This window comes from Amphiura filiformis, chromosome 15 (genome assembly GCF_039555335.1).
Source record: "Amphiura filiformis chromosome 15, Afil_fr2py, whole genome shotgun sequence".
Classification (NCBI taxonomy): Eukaryota; Metazoa; Echinodermata; class Ophiuroidea; order Amphilepidida; family Amphiuridae; genus Amphiura; species Amphiura filiformis.
Genome location: NC_092642.1, coordinates 17,852,841 through 17,873,508, shown reverse-complemented (window position 1 = coordinate 17,873,508; position 20,668 = coordinate 17,852,841). Strand labels below are relative to the sequence as shown.

Below are 20,668 nucleotides of genomic sequence, written 5' to 3'. Positions count from 1 at the left end.
CTCAACAAAACTAACATTAAACAGTTAAACGCACATCCACAATAGAAGCCTCCAGCTATTGACAACCCATTGTATTCACCTCTGAGAAAGTTTCCCTGTGTAGCACAGGGATACTTCTCGTTTTTTTTCTAAGTATTAAGTGTGCAATTTATCTAGTACCTGCACGTAATGCTCAGTGTGCGTATGTAATTCAATGTAGCTGTCTAAAGTGTTCATTCTATTTAAAATAATCAATTTGTAGAAGATCAACAGGGTTGTGTGGAACCGACTCAGGTATATACCGATGTAGTTTCAACAAAGCATTTTTAGTGTTTCGTAGTGAATTAAGGCTACGATTGCGGTGTGCTACCATTCATACTACAATTCATTCATAAAAAACATCAAACTCACTTGATAGTATAGACTATAAGGTATATTCGAGCCAAATTTGGAAACTATCCGGGCATTTTGCCTTCAGGTACCATGTAATGTTTATATATATACCACTATAATGCCCATTTTTGGCAAACCATTACACAAAGTGCGCTAGAAATTGATGTTTACTGAGGTATGGAAAGTGTGGCTATTTAGCATAATAAAGGGTTAGTTTCCGATACACTATGGAGCAAAGAAAGTGGTTATTTGCATAGTAAATACACTATTAAATCACGGCGAGATGTGATGTCACAGCTCATTAGACTTTTTCATTCCCCTTGTCTAATGCAAGTTGTTGTAATGGTGTGAACCAGTAGCTAAAGGTAATTAAGGTAACTATGGCGTATTCACAACGACTGACATATTTGATATAGTTTTGCTTTATTAAAAAGAGAAAATGAATTCTACTCATTCAAACGATGATTGCGACGTATTGCTTTTAGAAGATGAAGCTGTTCCATACTTTTACTCTATTTATAAGAAGATCTTCATCTTAGTCATCGTACCCATTGTGGCAGGTCTGGGCATACTTGGAAATGCTACGCTAATATTTGTTGTATATCGCGTGCAAGAGATGCGGACTGTTACCAACTTCTATCTATGTAATCTTGCTGTTAGCGATGCAACGTTGCTAATTATAGCTATAATAAGATTTACATGGACCTATTTCAATACTCCGATTGAATTTGCTTTATCGGCGTTTCACTCTGGTGCCGGTTGTGCTTTAGTCTGGCTTATCACGTACCTTTGTTATTTTACATCCGTGTTTTTAATAACACTCGTCACCTTTGAAAGATATCTGGCTATATGTCACCCGCTGGCTCATCGAATGCTCAAAGGCAGGAACTGGGCTGTACGAATGACGATAAGTGCTTGGCTGATTTCGTTGGTTTCGGCTTGTGTGGGTCTCCATGCTCATGAAACGGAAACGATATGCATAGATTGGTCTGCCAACACCACATTTCATAATATGGCGGCAAAATTCATTGTCTGCAAGGCAGACACAAATTGCTCGTGGTGTTGGCCAACTCTTGATGCAATTGATTTTGTACAGTTTATTCTCACAGTGATCTTGTCTTCATACATGTACGTCAGAATTATTTACGCGCTTAGTACAAGGACCGGTCTCACTGGAGAACGGGGCTCTCAAACGACGATAATGCTTCGAGTCAGAAATCAAATTGGAAGAATGCTGATTTTGAATGGAACTGTTTTCTTCCTATGTCTTTCACCACTTCAAATGTCCAATCTCGATTATTTCAAGTATCGGTTGGTTGGTGAGAGAATGTTTGAAGCTAAGACGATGACGTTAATCCTTTGGTTTAGTCGCGTTATGGGGCTGTTAAATTCTGCAGTAAATCCGCTCTTGTATAGCGTAAGCAACCAACGATACAGGAGAGCATTTGCTAAAGCTTTTGGCTGTGATGGTAAAAATAAAATAGATCTTCCTCGCGGAATGGAGATGAACATATTGTGATGTCTAGGTCACATGTAACTATAGCCTACAGTCAAAACATTACTATATAACATCATGACACGAAGTTACTGCAGTTGTGTGCGCATATCAGGAATTCTAAAATCGAAACGTATAAAGTACAATTTGCAACAATTGGCATATTTTGATATGGTATTATAGCGCGTACAAGTGCTATATCAAAAAGGGCACACTCGGGAGAAACGAATTCTACTAAAAGTACAGATGTTTACTGCCACCTAATGCTTTCAGAAGAAGAAGTTGCTTGAAGGTACATGAAGGTACATGAACCCGTATGCATGTAACTAAATGTATATTCATCACTTGCAACATAAGTTACATCAGTGTATACATTCTTTACTTTCTTATATTCTCCATCTTCTCAATAAAAGAGGTTAAAGACATATCAGGAAAGATTTATTATCAAAAGTACAATCAGGAAGTTTAGATGAAGACCCGTTGAAAAGGAAATTGATTGTACTATATCTGTCATGGTAACACTTGTAAATTGGGTTGTAAATTACCCAATTTTGCACTTGTTATTAAGCTACATACAAGGACCTGCTGAGTTCTGAAAGTAGTTTCATCAGCTTCTGCTCGGGTCTTTTTTCACCTACGCTCAAGGCGCCGCCGGGTGCGCCTAGCCTCATGGATTGTCTCATTATACCAGATAGCTCCAGATCAGTTTCGATCTCATAATTATTGCACAGCCCCTGAGAAAGGGACAAACCTTGTGCAGCACCGAGGATGTCAAAATCTCATAAGATTCAACTAGAAGGATCTTCACTATCGGGGAAATTGGCAAGCCGTTCACCAAGCAGCATATTTAGTTGTTCATGATCCATCTTCCCATATTCGCGGTAAGTTTTGGTGAAGGAGGTTTATCACATTGAATGACACAAAGTACAACATAATGACCCGATATATCAACATAGTGACCCGATATATCTGTCGGGCCTACAATGTGCTGATGAAACTGAAACCGGTATTCTTCAAGATATTGGTGTCATATTTATCGAGTTCATCCATATGGACGTTAAATTCCCCTAATAATGCAACCTTTTCGGGTGCCACACAGGTTTCATCAAGGAATTGGTCAAACTCATCCATAATGCAGAGGTAGTGAATTTATTCTCTCGAGATGGATTGGTCTAACAACTCCACATTTCAAAATGGGGCGACAAGTTTCATCGTCTGCAAGGTGGACACAAATTGTTCATGGTATCGGCTGCAATTGACATTGCACAGTTTGCACTGGCAGTGATATTGTTGTCAAGTATGTACGGCAGAATTATATACGCGCTTATTACAAGGTCTGGACTCACTAGAGAATGTGGCTCTGAAAAGCAGACGACAGCATGCAATGCTTCGCGCCAGAAATCAAATTACAAGAATACTGATTTTGAATGAAATTGTTTTCTTCGTATGCCTGGTGCCATTTGAATTAGTCAATTTTGATCACTTCAAGTATTGGATGGTTAGTGAGAGGATAATTTTTATATTCAGCAGAAACGAAGAAGTTTATCTTCTGGTTAATAGGTCGAGTTGTAAAGCTCTTGAATTCGGCAGTAAATCAGCTCTTGTATAACGTAAGTAATGAGCAATACAGAAGAGCATTTGGTAAAGCATTTGGATGTGTTGGTAAAGACAAATGAATGGAAAAGTTATGAAGTCTGTGTCGCAGATAGTGAATACAGAAGCAACATCAACCTTCCAGTGTTGGAGGACTCGGGACTCGAGTCCTTTTTTCAAGGACTCGGACTCGGACTTGGACTCGGGAGCTAAGGACTCGGACTCGGACTTGGACTCGGACCCCAAGGACTCGGGGACTCGGCTGCGAGTCCTCCTCGAGTCCGGCAAAATAGGGTCTTTTTAGGTCTTTTATTTTCATTCATTGAAAACTTCCTCTTATGCTTGATGATCAATGATCACAACACGTGATTTGCATGCAAATGAATTTAGTTTGTAAATAAAAGTACAACCAAAAAGCAAGATTGCTTTCAGTTACATCTTTAATTGGTTAAATGGATTTTAATCATGCTCGTTTGTTTTGACATGACTGCTTTGTTAGACACAAGTCTAGAATGTACATGAATAATAATACTCTGGGGCATTAAAGTTAAATTTTGGTAGGGGTGTACTATGCGAACTTTGGGAACTAAGAATTGATTTGGGGGCAAAATAGGGGCTTAATGAACTGAAATTTCAACATTTTTGTGGAGGTCTGTGAACTAAAAATTGTGCGAATTATAGGCTTTGGAGCTAACAAATTTAAAATGTTTCCAAATTTGAGCTAAATAGCTACAATTTTCAGAGTGTTCAGCTTAATGAACTGGAGCATGATGCAAATGTGAGTCTTAAGGAACAGTCGGAGAGCCTGAAAAAGGGACCCTTGACCGCTGCACATACCCGTACCACCTTTACATGTGAGTGACCCCTCCCCCACCCTCGGAATAATACTGCATAGGCCTACAGATCCAACACCCCTTCGTTTGGCACCTGCAGTTTGGTGAGTGACGTCATATTTTGATTGTCATATTGCATCTTATGCGTCTTTAAAACATAAGCCTAAGTTACTGTGAGTCTGTGATTATACTCTGTTTCAAGGCCCGGGGGAGGAGCACTCCCATTGACAAACGTCATGTGCCCATGAAATGACCCCATTATTTTTGGCAAACCCTACACCCAGTGACACCGTTTTTTTCAGTAGCCTACACTGAATGACCCCTTTTTTGAACAATTAGTCCTCAAAATTGAAATCCCCCCGGTTTCAAGGTATGCTACCTAGGGGCTTTAGAAGCAAGAATTATGAGCTTTGGTGGTGGGGAGGGAATTTTTTGGCCGATCGAAAGGGAGGGTGGAAGCAATTTTTGGCAAAGCGAGAGGGGGGAACAAGCAATTTTTGGCACATATGGAGCACCTTTCAAATAAAATGCTCTAAAAGGCTTATAGAAAACAGTACGGAAACGCTTACATATGCAAATTACCCTGCTCGCTGCGCTTGCAACATGTATCTAAATTGGGATCCCAAAAATGGCATGTGCAGAGAGGGGTGCAAAGATTTTTAGCAAATTATGTATTTACAAGAAAATATTATTGAACTAAAATTCTGGTTAAGTATAGGCCTACGTTGATAAAGTATTGGTGAAAAACCCGGGGCTTGAATTTGATACATAAGGACTCGGACTCGGACTCGAACATTGAGGACTCGGACTCGGACTCGGACTCGGACATCAGAAATTGGCAGGGACTTGGACTCGGACACCAAGGACTCGGACTCGGATGACGAGGACTCGACTACAACACTGCAACCTTCAGCAAAACCATAAATATGTAATACGGCATAAAGTTGTCGGTGAAGCTATTAGCTCATCAATTCCAGATACATACGTTCCATATCAATTACGCCTAGCACCTGTATTGTCTCACACTGAAACTATCGTCCTCACAAAGTCAGATTGAACATAAATTCTTGTTGTCACCGTGTAAATATATTATTTTATTGAATTAGTGTCTTGATGAATAATCCTGATAAAATTGTGCAATCTTTGCAAACTTATAAATAATGCATGATATATAGACAAAAATGTAGACAATTCAGCAAAATAAAAATAATTTAACACGTGTATCAATTGATTTGTGTTTTAATGGATTGCTTTTTTTCAATGGTTTAACAAGGTGGTGTGCCAGAGCAGGTGGTATAATGGAGTAGTCGTGATCCATGACGATTAAAAGTGAACAATAACGGCGGGTACTTATTGACCATGTCATCTCATTGCTTTTCTCTACTTAAATGTGTTGCATAAATCAAAGGGATGGAAAGCAATTCTCGCGATTCACAATACAATGCAGCGCCAGCGGTTGCTCTTGCTAGTTCAATTTTTGACCTCCAGGGTCGACACCGCCTTCCTAGTTACCATTGGATTTTACGCGAGTGTGATATAATAATGCTGAAAGTAGCTCCACGAGGGATTCTGTGTGATCAATAGATCAAAAATGGATCTACTACAATGATTGTAAACTGCTGTTTAGTGTACAATCGCGTAATTATATTGACATTTAAACACACAATGACATATTCCTCTGTTGTATTCGTATTACGCGGGCTTACGATGTCGACATTTTCCTATGATGCACTGCGTAGTTTGGCCTCTCCCAGCTACCACTGGAGGTGCATCATATTGTGAATCGACCGGATTGTGTCACCGAAATGGCACCAGGGATCATCTAAAAGCAAACGACGGCAATGCTTCGCGTCAGAAATCAAATTGGAAGAATGCTGATTTTGAATGGAACGCTTTTTTTCATGTCTGGCACCAAATCAAATATACCGATTATTGCAAGTATTGGTTGGGTGGTGAGAGATTGTTTAAAGCTAAAACGAAGACGTTAATCGTTTAGTCGCGTTATGTTGCTTTTAAATTCGACAGTAAATACTCTCATGTATAACGTAAGTAACTAACGATACAGGAGAGCATTTGCTGAAGCTTTTGGGTGCGTTGGTAATAGGACAAAGAGATCATCTTCGCGGAATGGAAGTGAAAATACTCTGATGTCCAGGTAACGGGTAGCCTGCAGCCACAACATTAATATGTAACATCATGACATGTAGTTGCTGCAGTATGCGTGCACAAATCGGGGGACACCCCGCCGGGTGGGGAAAATAAAAGGTGGGAAAACGACGCGGAATAAAGAGAGTCAGTTTGCGCATTCTAGTCTGTAGTAAGATTAAAATCTGTGGATCGGATGAACAGTGAGGAGTGTCATTATGACTGGCATTGCCATCACCATATAGCGACGCACTTTCTCTTTTCAGATTATCCTCTAAATGTTGATAAAGATTTTCCCTTTTTCCAAATTACTAAAAGCATTTATAGTCTTTCATTGAAGCCAACCATTAAAATAACAGGTTTCCAAATATTGAGTTATATTGATCCTGTGGTTTCGATATAGACACAAATACGTGTATAGCAATACTGGTTACAACTTTTTACAACGTCTTTGTACACACCATCTAAAGGAAACATATCTCGGGCGTTAAATTTGACTGGGGTAATGAGAAAAATATGAGCTTTCTTCTGACATCAAAATCTCGGTTTTGATGAGAACAAATGGGGATGCATGAGGCTGTTAATCTAGTCACACACCTTACGGTAGATGCTAGAGCAATAGAAAATTTAATTTTCAAATTATTATATGGAGAATAAAATTTGCTCTGTTAATACAAATTCAATATCAAGATTATTAGCGCATTCATTCAATTTGTTTATATCACACAAAGTTAATATAGTCCAAGACTTAATTGTACAGTATATATTATTATGTTTTATGTATCAATTGTTTTGTTCAGGCCATCTGTACTTTTATCTTAATGAATAATATTGAAATGCTAGGCGCATAAACCATGATACAGAGGATGATTTAAGCACTTCCCACCACGCCACTGTGTTGACTTGCGGTTAGCACAGCTGTGTGAGTGAACATGACACCACTGCTCGTACATTGCATTGACGGCATGGTTAAATCTGATTTTGGACTGATATATTTACAATAAAAACGCATTCAAAATGCCAGTCGATTTCACATTTTATGTTACCTACAGAAGGTATGAATTATCCTTTATGCATACATCACTTTAGATCTGAAATCGACCAAGTAATAACGACACACGCACAATTCTTAAACAACATCTTTTGCACAGAATTCAATGGGATTTGAAAAGTAAAGTGGCAGTTGAAACTCTAGTGATAACACGTTTGCAGTGCATGATGGGGCTTTCTTAAATCATCCTCTGATCATGATATATCAAAATGTCTGGAAATCAATCCTTGTTGTTTTTTGAAACAGCTTAAGAGGTATCATTTTACTTTGTAATAAAAAATAATTTATCGGCCTAGTAGGTAAAAATGATGTCTGCAAATCTGCTTACGTAAAACTATAGGCACAGAAAATACTTCAACGTATTTTACCCGGGCACACAGTTATTTATTGTCTTATTTATATCATATAAATAGGCCAATTAGATAAAAATGATATCTGCAGATGGCTTTACATATAAGCATATAAATTTTTCAACGTCGGTAATTTTTCCTGCATTCACGTTTATTCATTATTTATTGCCTTATTCATTATTTATACCATCTCAAGGACTTCATGTAGATCTTCTATTTAGTTGAATAATCTCACGAGTCAAGTGTAATGTAACAGAGATAAAAATTGTTGAGTCCACTAATCTTTGTAAAAGATCGTTGGATGCTCGGGGCGGGAGATCAGAAATGCATGGGTTTTACTGTTTTACTGTGTTGTTGCTTTTCCACTACATGATCCTCATTTTCCAGTACTGACTAATTTGATGACACTGACTGCTTATATTACTGACAACTGCCTTACTTTGATGTGCCAGCACGATAAATTTGACGACTGAAACCCAGTACATTAATTGTCTACTTGTATGATGGTCTACTGCCATGGTTTATCACAGCCGCCAAGCTTACCAAAGTTAAGACGCTTTTTGTGGCACTTGTCTATTGCTGGTCAGTTGGAACAGATTATTCTAGTTTATATATTTATTTGCCACAAATTGTACTACATGGTTTCAAATAACTGATAAATCAAACGAAACCAAAACCTTTCCAAAATTTGATATGAAACAAATCATATTGTAAGTAAAACATACACACTCTTCTAAAATTCCAATACATAATTCTCAAAATTAAAATTAGACTTTAGAAATTGGTCTAAATCTAAGAATATGTGAATTTACTGTTAAGATGTTAATGCTACGCAAATTAATTCATAACGGAAATCTGTACAAAATATAACAATCAAAAGAGGACGAGATAAAATAACATCTGGATGCGTTTTAACCCTACCAAAGGAAGTTTAATTGTGACTTTTTTTAAATTGACCAAATTACAAAAATTTAAATCTTGTCCCGAAAGTGACCGTTGTTTAATATCATTAGAAACAGAAAAAATATAAATAACATAATAACATGATAACATCTTTATTTTACGAAAAACGCAACTCCAAATTCGTCGGACGCATCACATACTGGTCTATCTCGAAAAACACGCATTTCGAGAAAATCGCAATTGAAAATCTTCGTATTAAGTTAACCTTTCTATAATTTATTTAGACTATGGATTTTAATGAAAGTGGTTTTAAATTAAAGTATATACTTAACAGATTTATTTAAGTGGAATCTTGAATTATATTTACCTTTGCAATATTGCTTAAAACTACACTAAAGTTGTAGTTCTGTATGTGAAATAGTTAATTTCCTGATATCGTATTTAAAGTGCATTTCATACTGGTCTATCTTGGGAGCTATCTCGATTTCGCGAACAATGACGTGATTTTAGACGCATCACATACTGGTCTATCTCGAGATAGACCAGTATGTAATGCACTTTCAATACGATATCGGGAAATTAACGATTTCACATACAGAACTACAACTTTAGTATAGTTTTAAGTAATATTACATACGTAAATATAATAAAAGATTCCACTTAAATAAATCTGTTAAGTATATGCTTTAATTTAAAACCACTTTCATGAAAATCCATAGTCTAATTAAATTATAGAAAGGTAAACTTAATACGAAGATTTTCAATTGAGATTTTCTATAAATGCGTGTTTTTTTCGAGATAGATCAGTATGTGAAAAACGTATTTTGAAAAAATCAGAGATAGTTTAAATTTAACATTTTATCACTAATTATCTAGGAAAAATTGAGGTATGTAATTTGTTGTATTGGAAGAGCTTCGTAAAATAGAATTTTAAACTAATTTTATCAAAAAAGTCAAAAAATCAAGATAGACCAGTATGTGATGCACCCGACGAATTGATGTCCATTTTCCCCCTGTGTTAACTTTTGATCTTTTCGCATGCAACTCAAGAACTGAGATAGATCAAACTATACTTTTTCTGAATCCTTATGACAAGGGAAATGCATTGGTGTGCTTTTAAACAACATTTGACGAAATGTTGAGGCACTGTTCTACTACTTGGATTTTCCGGGACTTCCGATATGTTTTTCTGTGAGCTTTTGGTATATAGATGGAAACCTGTAAAATGGATTCTGTTCCAATTAGTGGTGGGTCTATTAACTGTCGAATGAACATTAATAGCATATGGATTAATCGATATTTGCCTTAATAAAAGCAGCAAAGCTTAATAAAACCAAGAATACATTTAATGGGATAAATTGACTTGCACAAAGTATTGAAACACCATACAATTTACATTTATGAAATCATTCGAGAAGCGATGTGTACATTCGAGATGTCCTAATGTATTCATGTCATTATAAAATGTACAATGAGTTCGTAGGTACTAAAATATGTTATTTAAAGAACACTTTACTGTCTGTATTTGGATTGTACTTTAATAGGCATGGATGCAGGAAAGATGAACAAAGAAGTCACTTGGTACCCCCCCCCCCGGATTAAAACCTAGGGCCCCTCGCGTGGCAACAAGATCACCGACCGGTAGCCATGATTGCGTCATGGTATCACGTGGGATGCATGCATGCGCAGTTAGTGTGATGAAAGTGTACACACCATTAGTCTGTGGCACACACTGTGTAACAAGTGAAGCAGAATAATATACACTGGAAACAAAAACTCGGTTTTGGGGGTAGGTAGATCTGTTCAACTATTAAATAATGAATTTTGTAAATAGCAACGATTAAACATTTTCCGATGATCCTGACTTAGTAAATATACTTTAGTTGCAACAAACCGTAAATCATGCAGTTTTAGGCAGCCTGACTAAATATTCCCGATCCTATTTCGCTGTATGGTTGTTATGTCTGCTCAATTTGGGCGCACTTGGTCAAAACCGAATAATGACATTGCGGGACTAAAACTCGTACCTTCAAGCAATTACACACCAGAGTCTAGGGCATTATCGATTGACCACCATTTGAGGTAAAGGGACAAGAACTCTTCCAAGAACAGTTCCTGTCTCAACCCCATAGGTTAACAATACATACTGCAGTTACTGTCCGTTTTCCTATACACAATACACAGAGCTTTCACAATTCACGCGTGACCTCTACAAGTAGTGTATGTTAGAAGTATAGGCAATTGCCTAGTTAACGCCACTGTGTGCAAAATAACCGGCCAATATTTAAAGTATTCTCTGAAATTCTAGAAAATATAGTTTGTAACATGTCCTAAATTTTTAGCTAATTTAGGTGTTTGGAAATATTCGCACTTTGGTGTTTTAGTGTATATTATAGGTAATAGGACATTGCCTAGTTAACGTCACTGTGTGAAAATTAACCGGCCAATATTTAAAGTATTCTCTGAAATTCTAGAAAATATAGTTTTGTAACATGTCCTAAATTTTTAGCTAATTTAGGTGTTTGGAAATATTCGCACTTTTGTGTTTTAGGAAGGATATGTAAACGACAGATAACACCAACAAATATGAAGAAATTATTTCCAAGCCGTGTTAAGTCTGCAAACCATTATGCTTTTCATTTTCAAGAACGTTGGTTAACAATAAGCACACTATTGTCTCATTTCGTAAACAAAAGCGCACACAATATTGTTACCTTGCGTTCGCTTTATAATCGTTCACCCAACTGAAACTATAATACCAGCTCATTGCTCATTGCACAGGTAAAACAGAAACATGTGTCGTGTAGATTTAACCAGAGAAGATCTGATTTACTCAGTTGAGCTTGGGGTTTAAGTCCTGCACTGCAAAGGTAGTGGTGAATTCTATTGTAGACATGACTGCATCATGAAAATTGTTTAATTGTTTGTTGGAAGTGACTTACTTTGCTTCTTTATCTTTCTTCCTTTTCATTCTAAAGTGTAACTTCTAAACTGTAACTTTTGGGAAGAAATTTCGGTCAAATTTATTTCCAGGAGAGAAACACGGGGAATGATACTAAATTCACGGTTTTTTAACTACGACGAATTCCGTTGGTTTGTGATCTACAAAGTGAGGCAAACTGTTGATCGGTTTTGAATAATTCACATGCAACTCTCTCTTACTCGGCCCTTGTATTGATGTCACCACATAAAGGTGTCGTAAGTTTAGCGCATCTTACCTGTTGAAGAGAGTAAAACGCCTTTTTGGGATGGTCATGGCCGGGATACCAGAAAGACCAGAAAGCGGTCAACTACTATGATCCTATCAGCAGGAGTGACTTTGTTTTCAAAGAAAGCCTACCAATTTAAGTCGAAATTAGGACTTATTGTCAATAATACTAAAAGGAATACGTGTCATGTATAAAATATACCATATTAGTATTCAAAACAACGTCTTTTTCAGTCTCGCAATCTTTGGAATACTTCTGTCTTCTTTCTAGGTCGCCTTCTTCTAACCAATTCTAGAAATTGAATACATGAATCCAAAACCCACCCAAGTCCATGGGAAGTGATTTTCAGAAAAAAATCTGTGTATCATTTTAATTCCTTCAGTTAGATTTACCTGGTCAATATGGTAAGTTGTACGTGCAAATGGGTGGGTTAAACTGTATTAGGTATGACGATTAGCATTTCAGGGACTTCGTGGGCTTCATTTTAAATTCTGGACTTGGGTGGTTTTTTGAATCATATACAAAGACAATAATGTTTGAATGAGATTACCACTAGCAAGATAATACAAAATAAAGCACACAGTTATGTATAAAGGTGATAAGCATTCTGCCATGTAATATAAACCACACACTTTCCTTGAATAAACCCATTTTTTTTCTTCAAAAGTCACTCTCCAGCAATGAAGATGTTACAAGTGGACTTTTATACATACTGGATTTCAATCAATGTGTTACAAGACTTAAATCATGGACTTGGGTTGATTCTTTGATACATGCTATTTTTCACATGCTCAATAGATACAGAGGATGAATTTGAGTTGTTCTTTCATACATATGACAGGCCTATGTATAGCAACACTTTCCCATGCTTAACTCAATTTGGCCAAAGTATGGACTTGGGTGGCTTTTGTATTCATATATTCAATTCTTCTTTCTAACGTCATAATACCCTGGACACCTTATCCAAGCCAAATAAACCATTTGACTCCTATACTGAAGCCTTCCGGATATTCTATAAACCAAAAGCCTCATGAGAAGAATCTGTGACATAATTACGTAATGTAAAATTAAGCCGATTGAGTGTTAACTCATGTGTGACAGAAAACCTCTATTTTTGAGATGCTGTGTGTAGAACATTATTTGAATCTATTTGAGATGTACTTTCGAGCCAACCTGTCAGTAGACACGACTATCGCCCTCATACAAAGTCGGGGTATCATTTTAATAAGAATACGCTATTTGAATATCAATTGGATATATATATTAATTACGAATTTGCCGCTTTTATAAACTCCTCAACAAAAGTTTGGAAAGTTTTTTCAAGCATCTGTATCTCAGCCGTGAAAAATGTTATTGTTTCAACATATTCATATCGTGTAGCTATCCAGTGATATGCAACACGATATGAATATGTCACAAATAATTTGAGATACAGATGCTTGAAAAAACTTTCCAAACTTTTGTTGAGGAGTTTAGTTATATATCTTGGAGAACCCAAAGAGCCACGTAGACTACATCGGTAACTATCATTCATATCACATTTTTGTAGTAACCTTTATTTTTGTACTATTGATTGATGGGCTTATATTGACTCCACACTGTGAAGTAGTTTTCCTTTCCCTATTTTGGACAACAGTCGAGGTCCAATGCTATCTAAAGCCATATTGTAACATTTTCTGAGGAAGACACCCTCAATATTTTTCAAACTAACCTTCTAATGTTTTTCATCCGGCATAAAAACGCGCTTATTGACGCCCAAACGACGTGATCTAATCGTAGATCCCACCTTTGCGGTCATGTTAGTGATAAACTTTTTACCCAAGGACCTTACCCGGGGGTAGGGCCGATCATCAAAAATAGCAATTAGGTAAGTGGGACCCACCATAAGTTTCTAAAGTAAAATCCATGATTTTGATTTTGCTCTTGTAAAATTACTCCAAGAGATATCATCTTTTAATTTGATAGTTGAAAAAGTCGTTTCCTTTCATATTTTAGGAGAAAATCCGGAGAAAATCGCACAGTTGTTAGCCAAAAACCAGTTTTGCCTATACTTTTGTACATAGCCAGAATTTCCTAATTTTGCTACGGCACACTCGAATAATGATTTCATATTATGTGAAGAATGTTCGTACTTATTTTTGGTATTGCTGGATAGAGGAGACCCATAGCTATACATCAATTGCTTCCCAATATTATAACGGTATATCACGTTTGGTATCGAAATTAAGAGGGTTGCAACAAGATTAATCTTATACAGCGGGAGTATGAATTCAAATGGAATGAACACTTTAGGCAGAACCATTTGCATTTTATACACCCTCTGTGAAAGATGCAACTTGAATCATCTACAGAGGTGGTGAATTTCAAATGTTTTTTTCAGATGTTTAATGTGGTAATTCCATTTGAAATTATTATACGCCCCACACGGGGAGTATAGACTTTAAATGGATAAGCCCAATACTTAAAAACCACTATCAATTTGTTTGCTTCGACAATACGTTTGATTGATATCAAATAGTAAGATTAATTTTCGCAACAGTCGGCATATTTGATATGGTAGTATAGCGTGTACAAGTGTTTTATCAAAAAGGTGGACTCGAGAAAATGAATTCTACTTATTCAGACGATGATTGCGACGTATTGCTTTCAGAAGAAGAAGCTGTTCAGTACTCTTACACTATATATAAGAGGATTTTCATCTTAGCTGTCGTACCCATTGTATCAGGATTTGGCATTCTTGGAAATGTTGCACTTTTATTTGTGGTGTATCGCATGCCAGAAATGCGGACTGTTACCAACTTCTATCTGTGTAATCTTGCTGTTAGCGATGCAACGTTGCTAACTATTGTCGCGTTTAGGCTCTTCTGGACTTACTCCAACACTCCAATTGAATTTGCTTTATCGTCGTTTCACTCTGGTGCTGGTTGTGCTTTAGTTTCGTTTTTCACCTACCTTTCTTATTCTGCATCCGTGTTTTTAATAACAATCGTCATCTTTGAAAGATATCTGGCAATATGTCACCCGATAGCGCATCGAATGCTCAAAGGCAGAACCTGGACTTTACGAATGACCATCAGTGCATGGTTGATATCATTTGTTTCGGCATGTATGGGTCTCCATGTTAATGAAACTGAAACGATATGCATAGATCGGTCTAACAACGACACATTTCATAATATGGCGGCAAAATTCATTGTCTGCAAGGTGGACACAAATTGCTCGTGGTGCTGGCCAATTCTTGGTGCAATTGACTTTGCACAGTTCATTCTTGCAGTAATACTGTGGTCATACATGAACGGCAGAATTATTTACGCGCTTAGTACAAGGACGGGTCTCACTGGAGAACACGGGTCTGAAAAGCAAACGACAGCAATGCTTCGCGCCAGAAATCAAATTGCAAGAATGCTGATTTGGAATGGAACGGTTTTCTTTATATGTCTCGCGCCAGGTGAACTATACAATTTCGATGATTTCAAGTATTGGTTGGTTAGTCAGAGATTGTTTGAAGCCGAAACAAAAACGTTCATCTTCTGGTGGGCTCGCGTTACGACGCTGTTAAATTTGGAAGTAAATCCGCTCATGTATAACGTATGTAACGAACGATACAGGAGAGCATTTGCTGAAGCTTTTGGATGTGTTGTTAAAAGAAAAAAGAGATCTTCTTGGCGGAATGGAAATGAAAATATTGAGATGTATCGGTTACATTTAGCAAATACAAAATCAACTTTAGCCTGCAGCAAAAACATTCATATGTAACATCGTGACATGAAGTAACGAGCGATACAGGAGAAGATTTGCTGAACCTTTTAGGTGTGGTGGTAAAAACGAAAAATATTATGATATCAAGTTCAATTTGATTATAATATATAGGTAACAGGTAGTGAATACAAATTGAAGTTTAGCCTGCAACAAAAACATTAATAATTATGTTATATCATGACATGAAGTTCCTGCAGTTGTGTGCGCAAATGAGGGTGCGCAAATGAGGGAGCGCCCGGTTTGGGAAACGAAAGGTTGTAAAACGGCGCGGAAGACAGGAATATTGTATCTTAGACACATTATTTTACATCCGTGTTCTTAATAACAATCGTCACCTTTGACAGATATCTGGCAATATGTCACCCGATAGCGCATCGAATGCTCAAAGGCAGAACCTGGACTGTACGAATGACGATAAGTGCTTGGTTGATTTCATTGGTTTCGGCGTGTGTGGGTCTCCATGTTTATGAAACTGAAACGATATGCATAGATTGGTCTAACAGCACCACATTTCAAAATATAGCGGCAAAATTCGTTGTCTGCAAGGTAGACACAAATTGTTCATGGTGCTGGCCAATTCTTTATGCAATTGACTTTGTACAGTTTTTTCTTACAGTGATCTTGTCTTCATACATATACGTTAGAATTATTTACGCGCTTAGTACAAGGACCGGTCTCACTGGGGAAACCAGCTCTGAAAAGTAAACGACAATGCTTCGCACCAGAAATCAAATTGGAAGAATGTTAATTTTGAATGGAACGATTTTTTTCATATGTCCAATGAAATATACAATATCGATGATTTCAAGTATTGGTTGGTTGGTGAGAAAATGTTTGAATCTAAAACAGCGACGATAATCCTTTGGTTTAGTCGCATTATGTGGCTGTTAAATTCGGCAGTAAATCCACTCGTGTATAGCGTAAGCAACGAACGATACAGGAGAGCATTTGTAGAAGCTTTTAGGCGTGTTGATAAAAGAAAGAAGAGATCTTCTTCGCGAAATGGAAATGAAAATATTATGATATCTAGATCATAGAAAGCAAATCAACTTTAGTCCGTAGCCAAAACATTCATATGTAACATCATGGTATGAAGTACCGGACTTGAGTCCTGTTTATTAGGTACAGTCCGTTTAGCTCAGTGGTTAGAGCGCTCGCCCGACAAGCGAGAGGTCTGGGATTCAAGTCCAGTTTTTTACTCTGGTATATCTGCCTATGCATGTCATGTTTCCATTTGTAAATTCATGTTTAATTGTTCCAGTGTGCGATGCGCAATTCTTCTTTCCCCTGTATATTGATATATTAAGAATAACGATTAAGCATCAATAATTTGATCTCGTGCGCTAGTTGTTGTAATGTTTGAATGTGTCCATGTTCCAGTGTATGATGCGTAAGCCTCTTCCCTTGTTTGTATGATTATATTAGGCTGGCGGTTAAGTATCATTAATTGATCTCGCACACTGGTATGTAATGTGTTTTTTTGCACTGTTTACCCTGACTGCTCATATCCATAAGTACCAGACTTGAGTCCTGTTTATCAGGGAGAGTCTGTGTAGCTTAGTGGTTAGAGCGCGCGCCCGGCAAGCGAGAGGTCTGGGGTTCAAGTCCTCACACAGGCAGGTTTGTCCGGAGTTTTTACTCTGGTGTATTTGCCTATGCATGTCATGTTTCCATTTGTAAATTGATGTTTAATTGTGCAACATGCGGTTATAAACCTTTCTAGTATGATATGTTTGTTTGAGAAACCTTTGCCAACTTTAATTGTGCTAGTAAGCATCATTATTTTGATCTCGTTCGCTAGTCTGTAATGTTTGAATGTTTCCATGTTCCAGTGTATGATGCGTAAGCCTCTTCCCTTGTTTATTTATACAGTAAGCCAAAAAATTAAGTTACCAGTTTTGTTCACCCCTGTATATCCTAAATAAAGAAAAAAGTGTCAAAATTAAAACAAGCAGCCAATACCTGTACTCATTAGCTCTGATTTATGACCTCATTTGTTGAAATTGGTTGAGGATTATAGAAACGGTGGTCTAAAACCTAATAAAGAAATAAAATCAAAAGTTGCACTTTTGTGTTCTAATCAATGAAAGCACGACGCCAGTTTTAACGTGTAAAATCAATGGAAGCACGGTGATACTTCTCTTGATCGTGAACGCCTTGTGTGCAAATCAATAGGGCGCGAAATGGAGCAAATGCAACTTTTAAATGGGCATCTTCCTTGGGTTTTTGGATCGTCATATCTTTATTTCTTGAACAATATCAAAAAATGAGGACTTAAATTCGAGCTTAAAGATGCAGCTATAGGCTACCGGTTCCACTTATGACATAGCTGTCTTTGTTTAGGATAAACAAGGGGTGAATGCAACTGGTACCTTAATGTTTTGGCTTACTGTAGTCGGTTTAAAGGTGGGTGGTCAGATTATTTCATAGCCTGTTTTCTACCTTTATTTGAATCATGCCATTAAAATATTAGTTTTGATATGAGAGAGAAACACGTTTATAACAACATCATACTTTTGCTGGTGGTTACTGCTTTCTATGTCGTTTTTGTTCACATTATCTAAACGAAACATATCTTGGGCGTTAAACTTTGCTTGGGTTATGATAAAAATATGTGCTTTCGTTTGATATCATAATTTCGGTAATAATGTGTGATGCAGGAAGTTGTCGATCTGATCACACACATCAAATAGATGCTAGAAGAATAGATAATTGAGTTTTCAGATAATTATATGGAGAATAACCTGGCTCTGTTGACACTAATTCAATATCAAGATTCTGAGCACATTCATTCAATTGGTGTCAATCAACAAAATTAAAATAGATGTATTGTTATGTTTTGTGTTCCCATTGTTTTGTTCAGGCTATCTGTAATTTTATCGTAATGGATAATTTTGAAATATTTACCACTTAAAGCTGCTATATATCGAAATCATTGAAAATCAATCATTGTTTTTTTGAAACATTAATAACGACTTACAGGTGTAAGAAGCATCATTGTAATTTGTAATACGAGATAAGATGGTCTAGTAGGTAAAAATGATGTCTGCAAATTTGCTTACGTATAGGCACAAGAATACTTCACCATCGTTTACGTATAGGTACAAGAATACTTCACTATCGATGATTTTACCTGCGTACAAAGTTATTCATTATTTATTGCTTACTCATTATTTATATCATCTCAAGGAACTTCAAGGCCTAGTAGGTACGAGTACACATTATGTTTGCAAACGTGCTTACATATAGGCTGAGAAATAGGCATCACAAATACATCAACGTTGGCATGGTTGGTGATTTTACCTGCGTACACAGTTATTCATTTTTTATTATCTTATTCATTATATATATAGCTACTCCAGGTTTTTTAAGGATGGCTTCTATATAGTCAAGTGTAAAGAGATAGAAATGGTAAGATAATGATTTTTATGCATTTCCCAGGAGTTGAGTAAAATGTCGATGGATGCGGGGGTAGGAGATGAGAAATGTAGTGGTTGGTATTTGGCTGTTTTATTGTGTCGTTCTTTTCCCACTACATGACCCTCATCTTCCAGTCCCTTATCTCTAATCAACTGTGAAGAAAAACGAAAGTGTAATGTAAAAGAGAGACACAATCTTTTTGCTTGTAACTCTGGCACCTGATATTAGGTCTTCGAAGTCATATGATCAAGAGGCAGATGGATATGGTCTGCCAAAACTCTAGCGCCGGCCTTGGTTAAGATGATTATTCATATCTCTTTAGCAAATATAGTTCATTGTATTTACAACCGTATGACAAAACAGGCGAAAATAGTAACTTTTTGCACAAGATTTGGAATTTAAAGAGAATTGGTCATTGCTCATTAAAATGAGGCTAGTATATGGACAATATTAGCGCGCTCTTTCATTTAATGACATAAGATTTGAAATATATTGTAAGGAACACTTGAGGTTTATACTTTTAGATAGCTTGGATAGGTAGTTTTCAACAGATCTACCACATTCGTCTTGCTATAACATTCGAATTGCGTTAGCTGTTGACTTAATGGGGAAAAGTGTTTTAGGGGGAAGTGTTAGCTTTCGTTTGATATTAAAAAATCTGATTGGATGAAGGGAAACGCTTGAAGTTTCGACAAAAACCAACCACAGAGACCTGTTTTCTATATAGCTAGAACTTCACGCAGCTCTTACGATGCAATGCAGAGACAACTCAAGTGTATCGAGGTGGAAACTGTGCATAGACGGCTTATAAGAGAATTGTTTTTGTATGCAAACCTTTCCATATGGAGCAGGCAGCAGGAGCCGGAATGAAAAATGCATTGGTTTAATGGCATTATATTAAATTTGGACTGATTTCAAAAACGGGTAAATAAATTGAAAAGTGTCGGTATAAATACTCATATGCGACCGTAATTCATGATGAAATGTAGCTTCCATTGTGTAAGCGACAAGAAAGTGTTATTAAACAATAAAGAAAATATAAAGAAATAAAGAAAGAAATAGAAAAGAAAAATCAGTTCTATTATGTAATGCGATCAAGCAAAATCAGTCGGAACTCGGAAATATTGATTTGGAGATATAGCCAAACAAAGGATATATTTCCTGTTGTTTTGGAAACTCTCTGATTGCTAATATCTTTGGAACTGGTTGTTCAATTTCAATGGATTTTGCTGCAAAATCAAGCTTTGTAAATGCATTTTCTATCCTATAAGAAACTAAAAATTTAATATTTCTAAGTTCCGATTTTGCTTGATCGCATCATATGTTTGAAACAGGGTATAAGAAAAGAAGACGAAAAAAAGGAGCAATAATTACGGTTTTGAACCAGAGATGATCGTACAATAGTAGAATTCATTCAAGCGCCTTTATAGACCACTCGGTCACGAATTTCTAGGTACCTGTAATGTTAGTACATGCACCACCTGAGATGGATCGAAATACATCGAAATACATGACCAACTTTGACACTAGAGATTCCA

At 36.8% G+C, this 20,668-nt stretch overlaps 1 protein-coding gene and 1 non-coding gene across 2 annotated transcripts in view; one reads left to right on the top strand and one right to left on the bottom strand.

Annotated features, from left to right (window-relative positions):
- Positions 1-20,668, bottom strand: part of LOC140170751 (uncharacterized) — a 43,952-nt gene that overhangs the window by 8,345 nt on the left and 14,939 nt on the right. The gene's annotated exons all lie outside the window — the stretch shown is intronic.
- Positions 17,257-17,329, top strand: Trnaa-ggc (transfer RNA alanine (anticodon GGC)). Its single transcript has one exon. It is a non-coding gene; the product is annotated as a tRNA-Ala (tRNA).